The sequence below is a fragment of the Homalodisca vitripennis genome, chromosome X (assembly GCF_021130785.1).
Source record: "Homalodisca vitripennis isolate AUS2020 chromosome X, UT_GWSS_2.1, whole genome shotgun sequence".
NCBI lineage: Eukaryota > Metazoa > Arthropoda > Insecta > Hemiptera > Cicadellidae > Homalodisca > Homalodisca vitripennis.
The window spans coordinates 117,900,250-117,916,932 of record NC_060215.1 but is presented as its reverse complement, the minus strand read 5'-3'; the positions used below and the strand labels follow the sequence as shown (position 1 = coordinate 117,916,932).

The following is a 16,683-nucleotide window of genomic DNA, read 5'->3' as shown; positions in this document are numbered from 1 at the left end:
ACTTAAGTTTAATCAAATGCTTCCCTATCAAAATTCTTCAATTTATTCAAAAAATACTCAGAAACACTTTATAAAATTTTGTTGTTTACATGAGATGCAGAAATGTTTTCATCATTATGTTCAAAGGATAAATTTAATGTATTTTGAATAAGTCCATAACAAATCTCTTATGACTATACCCGGGCACATTTAACCTGTCCAGACCAAGACTGCATAGTAAGGGCTGTCTCATTGCTTTAATGTGAGCGTTGTCACCTTGGTTCTAGCAGCAGGTGGTGAGGGGGCAGTCACTGACATAGCCAGTATGACACAACTCGTGGCTTTCCTGTTGCCTTGCATGTTACATGTAAATTAATTATTCTATCCCAATCCAGTTATTTTAGCTGATGCAGCTGGCCTTGATTTATAAGTGTTAGTATACCAGTGTATTTTTTCCAGTGACAGACATATTCTAATGTTTTAAAAACCTAGGTTTTCTTCAACAAACCACTTTAACATAGTTAATTTTGCAATCGCGACCTGCTAACTATGACAGAAATACTTCTTGCTGTTGGACGTGCAGGTTGTGTACCATGGGTTCACTAAAGACCCAAGTAAAGTAAAATGAAATGAAAATGAAATGAAATGAAAAATGTCTTTATTAGAGGCGAAGTTAGGACTATAAAGTCCTCTCTACCACTTAACCTCGTAAAAAATTAAACTAACATACATATACATGTATAACTAAAAATAAATCTATTTATTTACCTTATACATTAAAAGAATCTTAGCTTTAAAATAATAAAAAACAACATCTATAATTAATGTAACTTTATAAATATTTACAAAACTATAATAAGACATACACGCATGCATTCATTCAACTTGCATTCAGTTGCCCTAAGTAACACATTCCAAAACCGCCAACCGCTATACCCCCTGAGCCCTCAGCATCAAGGCCCTGACCTCCGCCCCAAAGCGAGCGCGCTTATCAATGGCTCTGATGTTTATAGGTAAGGCATTCCACAATCGGCAGGCAGAAACTGTAAACGACTTACTAAAGGTAGTTGTTCGATGAATTGGTATAGATAATAAGGATGTACTTCGTTCACTTATTTCAGACATAAATTGAAAGTTGTTTGAAAGATAACTGGGACAATTTGTATTTAAAAGAGCGTGCAACAGAATGAGTGAGTGATAGTCTCGAAGATCTTGTAATTTTAATATAGATAATTGTATAAGTATGTGTGTGTGTGTCAAGTATGTGTCAGTTTTGAGTTTGGAAAGTGTAAAAGACAAGACATTTAATTATAAAAATGCTTTTTTTAGTGATGATCACAAGGACGACAAGATATCATTTGTTAGGCATCTCCCAAAATAAACTATTCAAATCTACTGCTGTCCTCAGTTTAAATATTTAATTATTGCCCTATTACGTTAATATTGGTATTGTAAATACAGTACTTTTAATGCGGCCTCATACTGTCTCAAGCCTGTAAAATGAACTAACAATTCTTTTCTTCTTCAAAGACAGTTTCATGTCCGGGAATGTTTGAATATCACATTTTAATTATTGGTTATCCAGGAAAAATTCAAGTCACTCTTTTAATTCACTGTTTACATATTCAAAAAGTATAGGCTTTACAAAAAAAAAAAAACTAAAATACGGTTGGATGCATATTAAACCTTTAATATGGGGCATTTTCTGCAATCCTTAGACCAAACACAAGAGCGTAAAAGTTTCTGAAGTTTAACATTGTTCTTATGGGCCAACGCTTAAGGTTAACAATCACTTTATTTACTCTAACTCAATATAAACTACACGTGACCTTGCAATCAGCCAGCTCAGAGTAGTACTATTGGTTTGGTGATCGGGTAACTGCCGCTTGCCAACTCAGCTCACACTGGTTACCACTAGCGGAATTATTTACTCACTTCAACTCAACCCATGAGCCAACCTTAGCTTCAACACAAAAATGTTTGAAATCAAAAATAAAGTATAATAAGTTATCTCAAACTTTGGCACTGACAAAACTTACCAGACCAAATGATAAAAAACTTCTTAGCATACTTAAAATTTGATGTCACTGATTAAAATTCAAAAAACTTTAACAGTAAACAATATATCTTTAATATAATCTTAGAAAGATCTTTTAGTAATGACTAAAACACAGTAAAAATTTTTTTACAACACTTAACCTGGATGATATTAACAATCTGCAGATAAACAGAGACCATTGTAAAATACTTGTTTTCAAACAGTTCGAGAAGAGAGAGCTCAGCAGCCTGGGGTATAACGTCTCTACGGTGCATTAATTTCAAGGGAAGCAAGCAGACCATGTGGCAGTGATCCGTATGTCAAAAAAAGCAGAATATATATGATTCCCTGCCACACTGTATTGTAGCCATTTCTCGACATACCAAATCATTCACTTACATTACACCTGTAAGCACTGATACACTTAGTAAATGGGTAAGACAGATGAATTCATACACAGAAGAAGAGTTGAATGATCACAGACAGATCCTGGCAGCACAAAGGCAGAACTAGGAACCCTGCCAGTTCTGACCAATACAAACAACTCTGGGTCACATCACAATCTCTACTACACTCAATTAACACACATGACTGGCACACAGAAAATCACAGTATACCCAGACATCCATAGGTATTCAGATGGATCTGATGTTGTTTTACCCCACTATCTAAAAATGAAATTAAGCAAACCAAAAAAATAAACCCCAATGCCCTCAGAACTATGATGATATAACCGCAGGAGAAAACATATCTACTAAAAATAACTCAAATTCTTCCGAAACCAACAGTCTTCAGGCTCAATCTTCTTGTGACCCCTATGAGCAATCTCAACGCCACCATTTTTTAGACTTCAGCCCCAAACCAAGACACAAACAGAAAATAAATCAAGAAAGCCAAATATTTCTAAACTCCAGCCTAAAAAAGCAAAGATAATTCACCAAAATGTAGATAGGCTCAGTAACAAGTTAGAAAGGCTGAATCACTACCTTGAGCTTGCCAAACCGGATATAGTAGTGATTTCTGAGCATGGCTGTTCAAAAGACTTCCTGCCACAAGCAACACTGAATAACTACATTCCTGTGGCAGCCTACTGTAGGGAACATCATCAAAAAGGTGGAGTACCAATCTACAAGCTCGATAATGATACTTTCCTCATTGACACCCATTGTATAGAAAACCTGAGTCAAGAGCTCGTCTGTGAAATGGCTGCTATTAAAGTAACAACTGGAAATGGATCTCTAATTTTAATAGGAATGTATCGACCATCTAGCAGTTCAATCAGTGAGGCTCTTGTACTAATTGCCGCAGCACTGGGTACAGTTCCAGCATACAATAAAGGGATCTGCACTGTTGGAGATTTGAATGTTGACAGTAACAAACAACAACAAACATTTGTTGTTTTGTTTTGGATACAAATGACAAACATCTACCAAATAACCTTCTCAGATCATACAATGTGCTAAGACTTGTCATTCCACTAACTAGGATCACAAGCACTTTGTTTTCATCTATTGACGTTGTATGTACTAACCTTGACAAGTCCTTAGTGAATGTTGAAATTGTGATTAGCGGCTTGTCCGACCATACTGGCCAACTAACTACATTAGAGATCCTTACCAAAATGATTACAGTACCAACAACTAGACGTATCATTTTCAGTGTACATAACCTTGCCACATTCAAAGACCTTATAACATGTCTAAACTGGGATAGAGTTTACCAAGCTGATAATGCTGACAAGGCATACGAAATTTTCATCAATACCTTAACAACAATTTTAGACATCTCATGCCCTTACAGAAAAACAAAACTAAAAAGGACATACAACAAGACCAAATTGTCAAACCCAGATGTGAATCACCTCCGGAAGCAATTTATCGAAGCAAACAACAGATTCCTTCTTAGTAATCAAGAGACTGATAAAGTTCATGCAGCTCTCTTGAAGAAAGAGTATGATCTTAAATTAAAATCTGTTAGAAGGGAAGCAAGTGAAGCTTTCATATCAGAATCTACCAACAGAAGCAAAACATTATGGCAAATAATAAATCGTGAGAGAGCTGTGTGCAAGAAGAGTGAAGAGCTTTCTTGGAAACTTGACATCTCAGGTGAAATTGTTACAGATGCCACCAAAGTTGCAGATCACTTCAATTACTACTTCACTACTGTGGCTGAAGAAATCTTAAAAACAAATAATCCACCAAACACCACCAGGACCATCAGGACAGATATATACCGACAAAATCCAAAAAGTCTTCTTATTTCCTTCACTCCCACCTCTCATAAAGAAGTCAACGAAATCATAAACAAAATGAAATCATCTTTATCAGCTGGGATAGATGACATCTCTGCCAGACTATTAAAACAATTTCAGGATGAACTGTGCCATCCTCTGGTGGACATCATCAATAAATCTCTTTTGCAAGGTGTTTTTCCTCCACAACTAAAGACATCAAAAGTTTATCCCTTACACAAACAGGGGAAAAAAGATAAAATATCAAATTTTAGATCAATTTCTGTAGTTCCAACCATTTCAAAAATAATAGAGAAGATAGTATTAGCATGTCTTGTACAACACCTCAGTGTCAGCCATATGCTGCCCACTAGACAACATGGGTTCAAGACTGGGAAATCAACAATGACTGCACTAGTAGAGTTGGTAGAGAACATAGTTGACAACATTGAAAGGGGGAATACTATCACTACCACCTTTTTGGATTTGAGTGAAGCTTTTGATTGTATCAACCACGACCACCTCTTGGAAAAGCTTGCCAACTTGGGAATCAGAAGTACACCACTTAAGTGGTTTAAAAACTACTTAGAGGGAAGAATGCAAATAGTTGAAATTAAACAATCCTCCCAGGAAACAGTGTACAATGTTACTTCAGCACCATTAAACATTACCCGGGGTGTTCCCCAGGGCTCGGTTCTCGGTCCTGTTTTATTCATTCTCTTCACCTCAGACCTTCCATCGTATCTTGAAGCCTATTGCTGGCCAGTAATGTATGCAGACGACACAGCACTCCTTACCATAGGGAAAACTGCTGAAAGCCTAGATATTTCCTTATCAGATCTTATATATCAGTCAGCATGGCTAAGGAATACTGTGATAATAATGACCTGGTTCTTAATGAATGCAAAACCAAACAAATTGTTTTAGGCCGACAAAAGAATGCAGTAGCAGAATCCCCTGGTCTAACATTAAATGAATCAACAAAACAGCTTGGCTTAATAATTGATAACTGTTTGTCATGGAATGCCCATCTTGACTCAGTATGTGCAAAATTAGGCACTGCAATTTTCGTACTGATACGCTTAAAGGCCACCAGCACTGCCAAAGCCACCATAACAGCTTATTATGCACTCTTTGAAAGTCATGTACGCTATGGCATTGTGCTTTGGGGTGGTTCATCAAGTAGCAGCCTTCAAAAAGTCCTTGTCCTACAGAAGAAAGCGCTAAGAACAATGGAAGGTCTGCAACCAAGAGACAAATGTAGACAAGCTTTCAAAAATCTACAAATACTAACAATCCCCTCAATGTACATCCTGGAAATAATCCTTCACTGTACATTACAAAATCTAAATAGAAATGACCAATTTCACAGATACCACACATGAAATGGACTGGATTTTACCCTGCCATTGCATAGGACGGAACTATTTGCAAAAAAACCTTCCTACGCTGGTGCCAAGCTGTTTAACCTTCTCCCATCCACAATTAAGGCAGAAGGTCAAAGGTTACTGAAGAAACAACTAAATAAGTGGCTGCTTGCTGGCCCAATTTATTCTCTGGAGGAATTCAGGACAAGCACCCGAGTCTTGGAACATTTGAGCTACTAACTTCACTACAATGATTCTAATTTTAAATATTTGTATTATACAATTAAATATTTTTATTGTATTTTTATATTTTATTGCAACTATATTGTATTTTTGACACTATTACTGTTCTCTAGGAATATGCTAATAAAGGAGTTTGTCTATTGTCTATTAACAACTTCTATAGAGAGTGATATGTTTGAAGCAGCAGTTTTTAGTTTTGAATGTTGCATAAACTGCGGCTATCATATTGGCTACGTCTTATGCTTGCCAGGGAGGAACTGCTTTCTGAATCGCATTCCAATAGCTCCTACTATTCAGTCCTGGTCCATAGACTCTTAGGTATCAATGGACAAAAATGCAAATACTCAAGTTCAATAATGTACATTTACATTAAATTGTTAAGCATCAAACATATATGTATCATTCATTACACTTCCAATCAATATATTCATTACATTTTATAAATTTATAATATTAAATTAAACAACAACTTTACGATGTTAAGACAATATCCATATAAATGACACAATCTTATAGACAGTAAAGATATACGTAAAATAATAATCACTCCATTTCACATCAAATAAAACTGTTTCACCTTGTGTGTATTAATCTTACATGGACAAATAAAATCTAAAACCCCTTTTATTTTACATTATTTTCAAACAGTAAAATACATTAAAATATCTCCTTCCCCTAACAGGACACACTACTAAATACAGCACCTCGCACATATGAAAATGCTATCACTGCCCATGTAAACTCAGGTTCTTAATGTATGTTCAATATTGTAAGACATTTTAGTGTAACAACGTGTATTAGTATTGCTTGGGAATAATAAATATTTTATTCAATCGTTCATACATGATTAAACTTATTAACTAAAATGCCAGTGACTCGAAGCCAGAGCACGATACAGTGAAGGATTAAGTGATAATAAGAGTGAGCAAAAAGTGCAATACCTTGTACAGCCAGTATGTACTGGTTACCAAACATCAAGACACACCAGTACATACTGGTGAAGATAGTAGTAGGCCTACTATGTATTTTTTTTGTCTATTGGTTTATCGTACATACGTATTGTGTATGTATTACGATGTCGTGTTACTTATTGACAGAGCTGAAGGCAGATTGGTGAGCTGTTAACTGTTTATTAACATGCTTGATTAGGTATCTATGACATTGACTTGTAAGCGTTTGGTCTACATTGGTGTTATGAGTCTTCAACACCGTAAATTTAATGTATGTAAGTCAATTTAACTCATATAGCAACTATCACAGATCAGTTTCGTGGTAACCAGAGCAATCCCAAAATTCCCAACAAACTCAAATGTTTTATTGCCATGTGATATAATGCCAGTGGATTTAAGATAATTTTTTTAAAGATATCTATCTTCTATGTCTTAACACTTTGTACCCTGAGCCCGAGTATAGGTCGGGCCGCGTCGGCAGCGCCTGCTACAGGCGCCTGAGTATAGCTCGGGTCGTGTTATTTAATTGCATTATTTAGCTCAGTCATCTTATTTTTGGATTCAAACATTTTGATTATGTTCATTGGTTGTCTAAGTTCGTATTTGTTGGTTTTGAGATCCCTGGGTCACGTTTTAGTAATGAAATACGTATATTTATCGTCGTACAACAAGCGAGTCTAGACAGCTGATCGTAGGCGCCGCGGCTGATCGTCGGTACTGTCAGTTTGCTTTTTAGTGTTTTACGTTGTGAGTCTTAGTGATGTCTTACTACGTTTTCTACAAATCTTGCCGACAAATACTGAAGCAAATGTTATTATAATGTATTATAAATGTGAATTTCACTGTTTGTAAATAATCAGAACTTTAGTTTCTTACTGAATGAAGTAAAGGCAATGTGAGGTTATCTGTGTGTTTTGTTTTGTATTTACACTCGCTTTGTTCTTTCTTCTCGACTTTTCGTTCATTTTCTTTTACATTCTTTACTTATTATTTTCGAGTTTAAATAATATGGGTGATGAAATCAAAAGTGATGCAATTCGCGATCTTTTGTTTGACTCCGAGTCGGAAAGTGACGATGATTTTGATACACGCCTGGGACCAAATATTGATTTTATGAACGATCTAAACGAAAATGTGCGAGATCCTGTATTTGATTCAGACCATTGTGCTTTAAAAATTACCACACTAAGGCGAACTACCTGAACTAACAAGTTATGTAGCAAAAACTTTTTTTGTATTTTTTACATAACATTCAATAGTATGTAATAATTTTATTTTGAAAATAAACTTTATATTTGTATACATTTAAAAAAAGTATATATCTCTATCTTTAAAAAGATATATAGTATGAGTTCATAACATAATTACTGTAATAACACAGAATTTTTAAAAGTATCATAAAACCCCCAGGGAGCCACGCCGAAACATGTATTAAGGGCCCAGGGTACAAAGTGTTGAGTATATTACTTTCCTTTGATCAGTATGTCCCTTTTTTTAAATAATACTATAAAGGTATTTGAAATATATATCAGCAAAGAGAAAGAAGTTTGGTATTATTAAAACATAAGTGTAAATTCTAAGAATATGGATAGTACAAAGATGCTTAGCCATGCTTTAAATAGTATAAATCTAAATGAGTCATTTCTGAATTTTGTACATAGTATACTTAGTTGATCTAAAGAATAGTCTAATTTTTACAAAAGTAGGTTTATTACTGAAGTACTTCTAAATAATAGGCTATAGTGTTTGATTTTTATAGTTACGCCAATACTGAAAAATAATTTAAAAAATTACTGCATTGATTTATAGATTTGAAATTTGTAGTACTAGACAAATTCAAAGTTGTGTACAGTTACGTATAATCATGAGGTAAGAATTTATAACTCTGAGTACATCCAATACATTACATAATAATCAAGTTTCTGTGACAAGATTACATAATGGAAAGCTGTATTTATTTAAATCATAGAGAGCAAGAGTAACTGGTTTTTTTTAATTTTCATAGACATAGAGAGTTGAGTTTTAACTGTTCCCATAACTGCAGATGCAGTAGATTTACACTAAATCCAAATTGTTGGTTGGAAAATACTTAACTTAAACTAAAGTATTTAAATATTCTTTTGGTTACAAGTAACTCAAACATCTTAGCAAAAACTTTACAGTTGATATGGATCTAGGTATATGGTAGAGAGGATAGTTATTAACATGTCTAAAACATGTCAGGAAAAATGCCTTCACTCGAAACATTTACTTGATAAAACTCCACAGGTACTTTGATGTATTAATATATTTGAATATATCTATTAACCACGTAATTAGTAAGCCAATAAAAATCCACGGACCGAAAATTAGAAACATTTTACACAACAGTCGTTACCTTCTCAGGTGTTTTAGTCATGCTTACCAAATTTGTTTTGCTATACTAGTCCCAAAAATAGATGGTACATGATTAGATAGAATTTTTGTTGTGTTCTTGCACAAAATAAAAAAATTACGTATATTAAGCACATCAGGATTAGGTGTAACATTTCTTTGCATTTTTCTGGTTAAAACTTGATCAGAAATGACAGCCCACCATCGCCTTTAAAAGATTATGTTCATAGTTTATGTAATTTGCAATAGCAGCTGTAATGGCAGGTTAAAATTTATTTTGTAGTTTTTTTTTTATTTAATAAACAATATAATAAGCCATATTGCCACCATCTAAACCCTTAAAAGGTAGACATTTATCAATATTATACAACACAATACATTGGCTCTAGACTTGCTTAAGCCAATTGTACCAATGGATGTCTATATACGATTTCGATTTGCTTTTTATGTCATTCTTAGATTTTACTGAACACACGTTTATCCTTCAAAATAGTAAAAAGTAAGTAAATATGACAATTTCGCTTTTTATATTTTATAAATAGACATAGCCCAGATATTTTTTTTATTCATCATAACATTATTACTTATTATACTATAATTTTAAATACCTATAATGTAATTTGTTTTAAGTAGTTACATTGAGAATTCTTTACTCATGAATATTAATAATTCAATAATCATGAATATCAGTCATTCAAGTGTACACTTAGTATACTGCAGCCCTATTGAATTTGTATAAAAACAAAAAAAAGAAAGAACAAAGTCTGTTTCTTTACATCAACTATACAACTAAATCTAACTAATCATGAAATACAACACTGAGATGGCCAAAGAAGTTGTCCTATGAGAAACAACTGAAATAACAAAAACAATGAATTAACTTCACCAAGGAGCTAGAAACTGTGGCCAAAATGACAAAAAAAAAACAGGAAAAAGTACAGAAAACCCCTTAAATTACCATCAAACAGTTGCTAGACATATTCTCCCGCTCAAATTACTTGCTACTTTCTTACATAATGTTTACAGGCCCTGTTATCCCCTCCTCTTATATCTACACCTCCTTAATTTGTTATCCTTCCCTATCCAGAAACCCAGATTTTCCCCCACGTCCCCAACCTAAATAAGATACAACCTTAACTCAAACACATTAGGCCTAATAAGTTTTGTGCAATATATGGTTTTTAGTGCCTATAAACTCATTCTGGAAATGAAAGCATACTTTTGTTAAAATGTATATTTGATCGTCTTAGATAACATGGCTAAATTAAATATTATCCTTTTTAAAAACAAAAATGGCTTGCAAAGTGCTGAAAATAGTGTGGTAATTTTGAACTTTTACTGTAGCACCAGGCCTAATATTAAATTTGGAGATCTTAGCAGGCCAAAGGAAGATTAGTAGGATATGCATAATATTGTATTTTGTTGGAAATGAATAGTAAAAATTTACAAATATCATAAAAATTGATCATGGGAAATAGGTTGCCTACACTTCAGAGGTTATGTAATAATGTCTAATGAATAAATTACTTAAAGTAAATAAACAACTTTAAATTGCTAGTAATTTAATCTGTATGTGTATGTGTGTGTGCGTGATAGAAATTACTTGTTTAAGACTATATACCACAGGATATCAAAGAATGCAGATGATTCAAACAACATCGGCCTAACACTTACATAACAGTTTGAGTTTGAATTATGTTTTAAGCTCGGCTAAGATTTTACATCAAACGTTTTAAGAAACTTAAAGAATTCAATTTTTTAATGAGAATTCATGTTTTGCTGAAAGTCTGCATTAATATTCTAACAGAATACAGAGAATTTAATAATAAAGAAAACTTTACCTTTCAACTTATAGATCCCTCCAATCCAACAGGTTGCCAGAATCGAAATGCCCGATACAACACAACACTACCGGCCGGCCAATTTGTTATACGTAGATTGAGGTTACGTTATATGGCATTGAAAAGAAAAAAAAAACAAATTACATGGACCAACCAGATCCAACCAACGAACGTAAACCAATCAAACATGAGAAAATCTATAGTGGAGACTAATCGTAGATTGATAAATCCATGCAAAGTAGATTAACAAGTTTGATTACAGCGCAATCTAGCGTCGTGGTATCCTTCCTACGTCAATTAGAACACTACTATTCTAGTTTTCACCAACAACCATTTGATACTGATCCTATGTTACTAACAATTTAAATTTAGTCAATCAAACTGCCGCCCTTCATACTACACTGAGTAATAACTGATTACATTAGTTCCACAATTTTATTAAGAGAGACTCTTTTGCAATAGCTTAGAATGTTTTCTTCGATTCCAGACAAACAAAAAATTTAATATAAACATTTATTTATTTATTTATTTTGTCTTCCAACGGCTTAGCCAATTTACAATCAGTATAGTTAAATACAGGACATTATACCATATATAGTAAGCAAAGTAGCACAATGTTGAGACGGTTGTACAAGAGATATACAAGAAATATTAAATTGTACAATTGCAAAAACATAACAAAAATATTTTCTAAATAATGGAGACAACAACGTGAAGAGTACAATGGCAAAGATTAAGACAAGATGCTGACTTAACGACTAATAAATGCCGACTAGTCAAACGTAACAATAAGCTAGAAGTAATAACAAACAACGGTGCAACAGAAAGCAACAACAATCAATAAACACAACAATAAAACTGCAATAACAACAAGCTAATAAAAATATGCAAAAATGAATAATGTGTGGTTAAAGCGATAACAATGACACAAACAAGAGATAAACTATGACACTAGCGATAACAACAAAGAATAATCAGTAACAATAGCCTGCTAACAATACTAGGCATGAAATGTAACAAGTTAATTAATACGGAAGCAACCTCGATCAGGCCATGCATAACAAAACCACTTGCACTGGTTGTAGTGGCCCTCTAAAGGCACCACTCAAGAGCACATCACTGCACAAGCCAAAGGTGGTCACGTGTCACGATTGGAGGCTTCGAACAGCTGATCTGAATGACGAGGGAGGGGTATGGAAGAAGTCTAGGTGATCAGGAAGTGTGTTGCCCAGGGCGCTGGACTCGAAAACAGTGAGCTATTGGCTGCATATAAGGTATTAGTTGAGGTTTTCGCAAAAAGTGCCCTTGACCTCGTGCCAGAAGGTACCCTGAAGTTTATTCTTTCCAGCAAATCAGGGCAGTCCAACTCTCCTCTGACCAGCTTGTATAAGAAAAAGTAAGTCCTTACTGACTGACACGCCTTGATTCCATGGAGGGTAGGTTTAGGAGCCGTGAGACTTCTTGCACAGGAACATCCAGATATCGGAATCCTAGTCTAACACCAACCAACCTCAGAAAACGTCTTTGGATCTTCTCTATGTTGTCTTCTAGATACTGCTGGTGAGGGAGACCAAAACAACACTGTTGTATTCTAAGTGCGGTCTCACCAGGCAGCAGTACAAGAGTTTGAGAAACGTTTAGATCAGTAAATGACTTAGAAGCTCGGAAGAGGAAGCCAAGGACTTGAAGAGCGCTATTGCATATATGTTGGACATGGGGCTCCCAGCTTAGGGAAGAAGTAAAGAACACTCCAAGATCCCTCACCTCCGATGTTCTGGATAGTGGCACACCTCTGACAGAGTAATCATGCAGTATAGGTTTTGAAATGCGATAAAATGAGATGCAAACACATTTGCTCAGATTCAGCGACATTTTGTTAAGACTACACCAGCGATCGACCCTGTTAATGTCATCTTGAAGTTGAGCCACGTCCAAGGCGGAAGATATAACGGAGTACAGCTTCAGGTCGTCCGCAAACAACAAGTGTTTTGCAAGTCAGGGAAGAAACCACATCATTTATATACAAATTGAATAGGATGGGCCCGAGATGGGAACCTTGTGGGACACCGCTTGTTACTTTGAACTCCTTGGAAAGGACGTTGTTTTATATTTCACTACCAGCTTCCGGTTATGTAGGTAGCTTTTAAGCCACTGGAGGAAGGGTCCTGAAAAATATCCCGATGCCCCCAATTTATTTAACAAATTTTCATGGCACGACTCTATCGAAGGCTTTTAGAGAAATCCATTTCTATGGTGTCAATCTGCTTCCTTCGTTCAAATGCTTCGATGATATGGCTTTGAAAGAGAACGAGATTGGTGGAGGTAGGGCCTATTTGAGATAAAAGCCATGTTGACTAATAGTCAATTTTGCTGCTGATCATGAATATGATTCTGCTCAGAACAATCTTCTCGAAGATTTTGGCTAGTATTGGTAAAATGGTAATGGGCCTGTAATTCTTTATATCATTTACTGAGCCTTTCTTGTGTATGGGAACCACATGGCCAATTTTGAAGATATCCGGGAATACTCCTTCTGATAGTGATCTGTTGAAGAGTGTGGTTAAGGGACGGGCGATGACGTCAGCACAGTGCTTAATTACTGTCGGTGGGATTTGAGTCGGGGCCCGGACCTTTTTTAGTGTCAAGATTCTTGAGTGTCTTCAAAACCTCCGATGGACTTATGCGGCAGGTAGAAAATTGGTGAATAGATGAGCTGGAGATTCGATTGGACTGCAATGGGTCATTGGCCGGATTGAAGACTGAGGCAAAAAAGTCAGCAAACATGTTCGCTACATCTCTTTCAGAGCTTGATGAGATGTCGTCAAAACGCATGGTAGTGGGGGTTGCATTGTTATTATTTAACGATTTCATATAGCTCCAGAAAGAATTTTGGGTTATCAGTTATTGAAGTTTTGAACTGTATTCATGTACCGGTTTGAAACAAGTGTTGGACAATGACTTGCACTGTGCTCTTACTGCAGCGAATTGGTTATAACTAAGCTGGGAAAGGGTCGATTTGTAGCGTCTGTGGAGAGATTTTTTCAAAATTGTAAGGCGGATCAACTCCTTAGAAAAAACCATTTAGGGAAGGCTGACAATCCATCTTCGTCCTCGGAGAGAATTGAAGTACAACTCTTCTTGACTGTGTTAACAAATACGTTGAATGCTTCATTGACATCTCCCCGAGCAACCGAGAGTCAGCAAGGTCAAGAGCCTGTAGGTCCTGGAGTACGCTAGCATAGTCACAAAGCTTGACGTTGGCCTGATAAGTTACATTTTTTTGGACATTAAATGGTCCAGATATAGTCATAGACAGTGCTGGATGGTGAATATCTTCTGGAAGCAGCGGATCCGGGTCATGAGAGACTGTTATGTTTTGAGAAGAGGAGAAACATAAGTCAAGGATTACACCTCTGAAATTGGGAATCTTATTGACTTGAGTAAGGCCAAACAAGGTTGCCATATTTTGAAGAACTTGAAAAGAGCCGTCACGTGATGCGCACATCGAGGTCCAGTCAGCATTCGGCAGATTGAAGTCTCCTAGAAAGCAAGATGTCTTGAAAACCCATTAAAGTTGACAATATCTTCGAGAGAGTCGGAAAAATCAGTAATAACATGCTGTAGGTTTATTCGGAGGAATATAGACGCCACCAAGGAGCAATTTTCTTGCCGTAGGAGAGACAGATAGAGACAAAAATAGCCTCTGATGGGGTGCAAACAGGGACTTCAGCACATTTGATGTTGTTAGATATGGCGATTAGCACTCCACCACCACTCTTCTTATTAGTAGTGTCGAGCGCTCTGTCGCTCCTAAAAACTTGGTAGCAGGATAGGCCGAGTTCACTGGTTGCGATGCTAGGTAGAAGGTTTGTTTCTGTAAGGACTATTATATCATGTATGCAAGTGGTTAATGATTGACGAATTTCAGCTAGTTTAGTCCTAATTCCATTTATGTTTTGATAATAAATATTCAGTTGTGCTAACCCGTTGGAAGAATTTAGTTTTTTGGCTTATTTACAATTTTTGGAGTTTCCATTGACGTATTTTATGGTTGAGATCAGATTCGCCGTTCTTAATGCGAGAGTCCAAAGTTTTACGTAGGTTGTCCAGAGTCTTACGTTCGCTAGGAGTCCTGTCGTGAGAGATAGAAACGTCGGAGAGTTGTACTCCATCCAGGAGATCAGATGAGAAGTTCCTGAAGAAGAATCTTGCTTCTGCTGGACTCTGCAGAATGAGTTTGATAGGACGGGATGACTTAGTAGAGGGTTTTGCCGATGCGAAAGAAGGTGAAAATTCTGAGAAGTAAGCTTAACTGAAACTAGAATTTTATTAATCTTATCCAAGTCATACGCCTTCTTTTCTGGTAGAAGTGGGCTAGTACATTCGGGAACGTTGAAGATGATAACGTTAGACTGTCTTGAAGTACGATCAACTATTTCCGAGTCAGAACATCAGTCAGAAATGCTTAGTTTTGTGTCTAGTTTGTACGTGATTTTTTTGTTTTTATTTTGGCACGTAGGTCTTAAAAATCGGTCAGTAAATAATGTAGATATACGCTTTTAACAGTTGTAATGCATGGTTAATTATGCATCTAACATTTTAACAATGCGGAACCGTGTATTACAACAGGTGAATGCTTAAGCCTAATTGATTTCCTAAATGAAACTACAAAAAGATAATTTTACCAAATTTGAGTTTTCTATTTTAAATGTTTTCTTAAATAAAATTATAAAGTAAATAAATACACACAGACAGACAGTAAAATAAACATTTCTGGCATATGCGTATGTTACATTTTTATTCGTCTTGACACAAAGAACAATTTCCCAAAATGTTGCCAGATTTTTTATAAGCACGCTGTATTTTTAAAGGTGATAGTAAATTTTTTATTGCCATGCGTGGAATACGGTCCAGAACAAACTGGATAATATAATATCTGTGCTTTTTTAATTGGAATACTAATAATTATTTTTGTATCGTTAATATTAAAAAAAAAAACATAAATGTGTATTTTTATTTATATAAAAACTGGTTTTAAAATAAATAGTAGACTGATGGGGGGTTTTCCTTCAGACCATAATTTGTCATGTTCTTTTCTTTGATCGAAACAGGAATTTTATAAATTGTACTGTCTGGGAATAAACTTTATTTCATTTTATTACGTTAAAAATTCGTTTATGGCATAAGCACATTTTATTTTGAAATAAAAGATGAAAATCACACCCTTTTAAATATTTGTTCTTAACAAAATACCATTGTTTATAAATAAAAAAATGTCATTCCATAAACCTATAACTCAGGTACATACTGTTCACATCTTGATCTGTAGCCGATTTTATGTAGGCCTGATTACAAAATTTTATACTTTAAGTGCCTTTCACTTTATATGAAGTGATCAAAATGACTTGTGATGTTTTTGTTTTGGTGGGTGGGTGGAGGTATAATCGTTTTTATTCCGTTTGCCCTAACAGTTACAGTCGTGCGAGAATCTATTCTAGGGTTAAGAGTATAGCGCTGTACCTTATCAGTGTCCTTAGTATACGGTGATAGAAAACGAAATTATTTGTAATGCCATAAGAAAATCAGACTGTTGTTCATGAGTGAACTCAATTAAGTTCTCTCTTCAGTGGAACGATGTCATCACAGGTTTTCGTTCTTTATT

The 16,683-nt window shown here is 35.3% G+C and overlaps 1 protein-coding gene across 1 annotated transcript in view; it reads right to left on the bottom strand.

Annotated features, from left to right (window-relative positions):
* LOC124369838 (bifunctional purine biosynthesis protein ATIC) overlaps positions 1-11,255 on the bottom strand; it is a 58,177-nt gene extending 46,922 nt beyond the window's left edge. Inside the window, exon 1 of the mRNA XM_046827966.1 lies at positions 11,022-11,255. The gene's annotated coding sequence lies outside the window, so the exon portion shown is untranslated. The remainder of the gene's footprint in view (positions 1-11,021) is intronic.
* Positions 11,256-16,683: the final 5,428 nt, after the last annotated feature.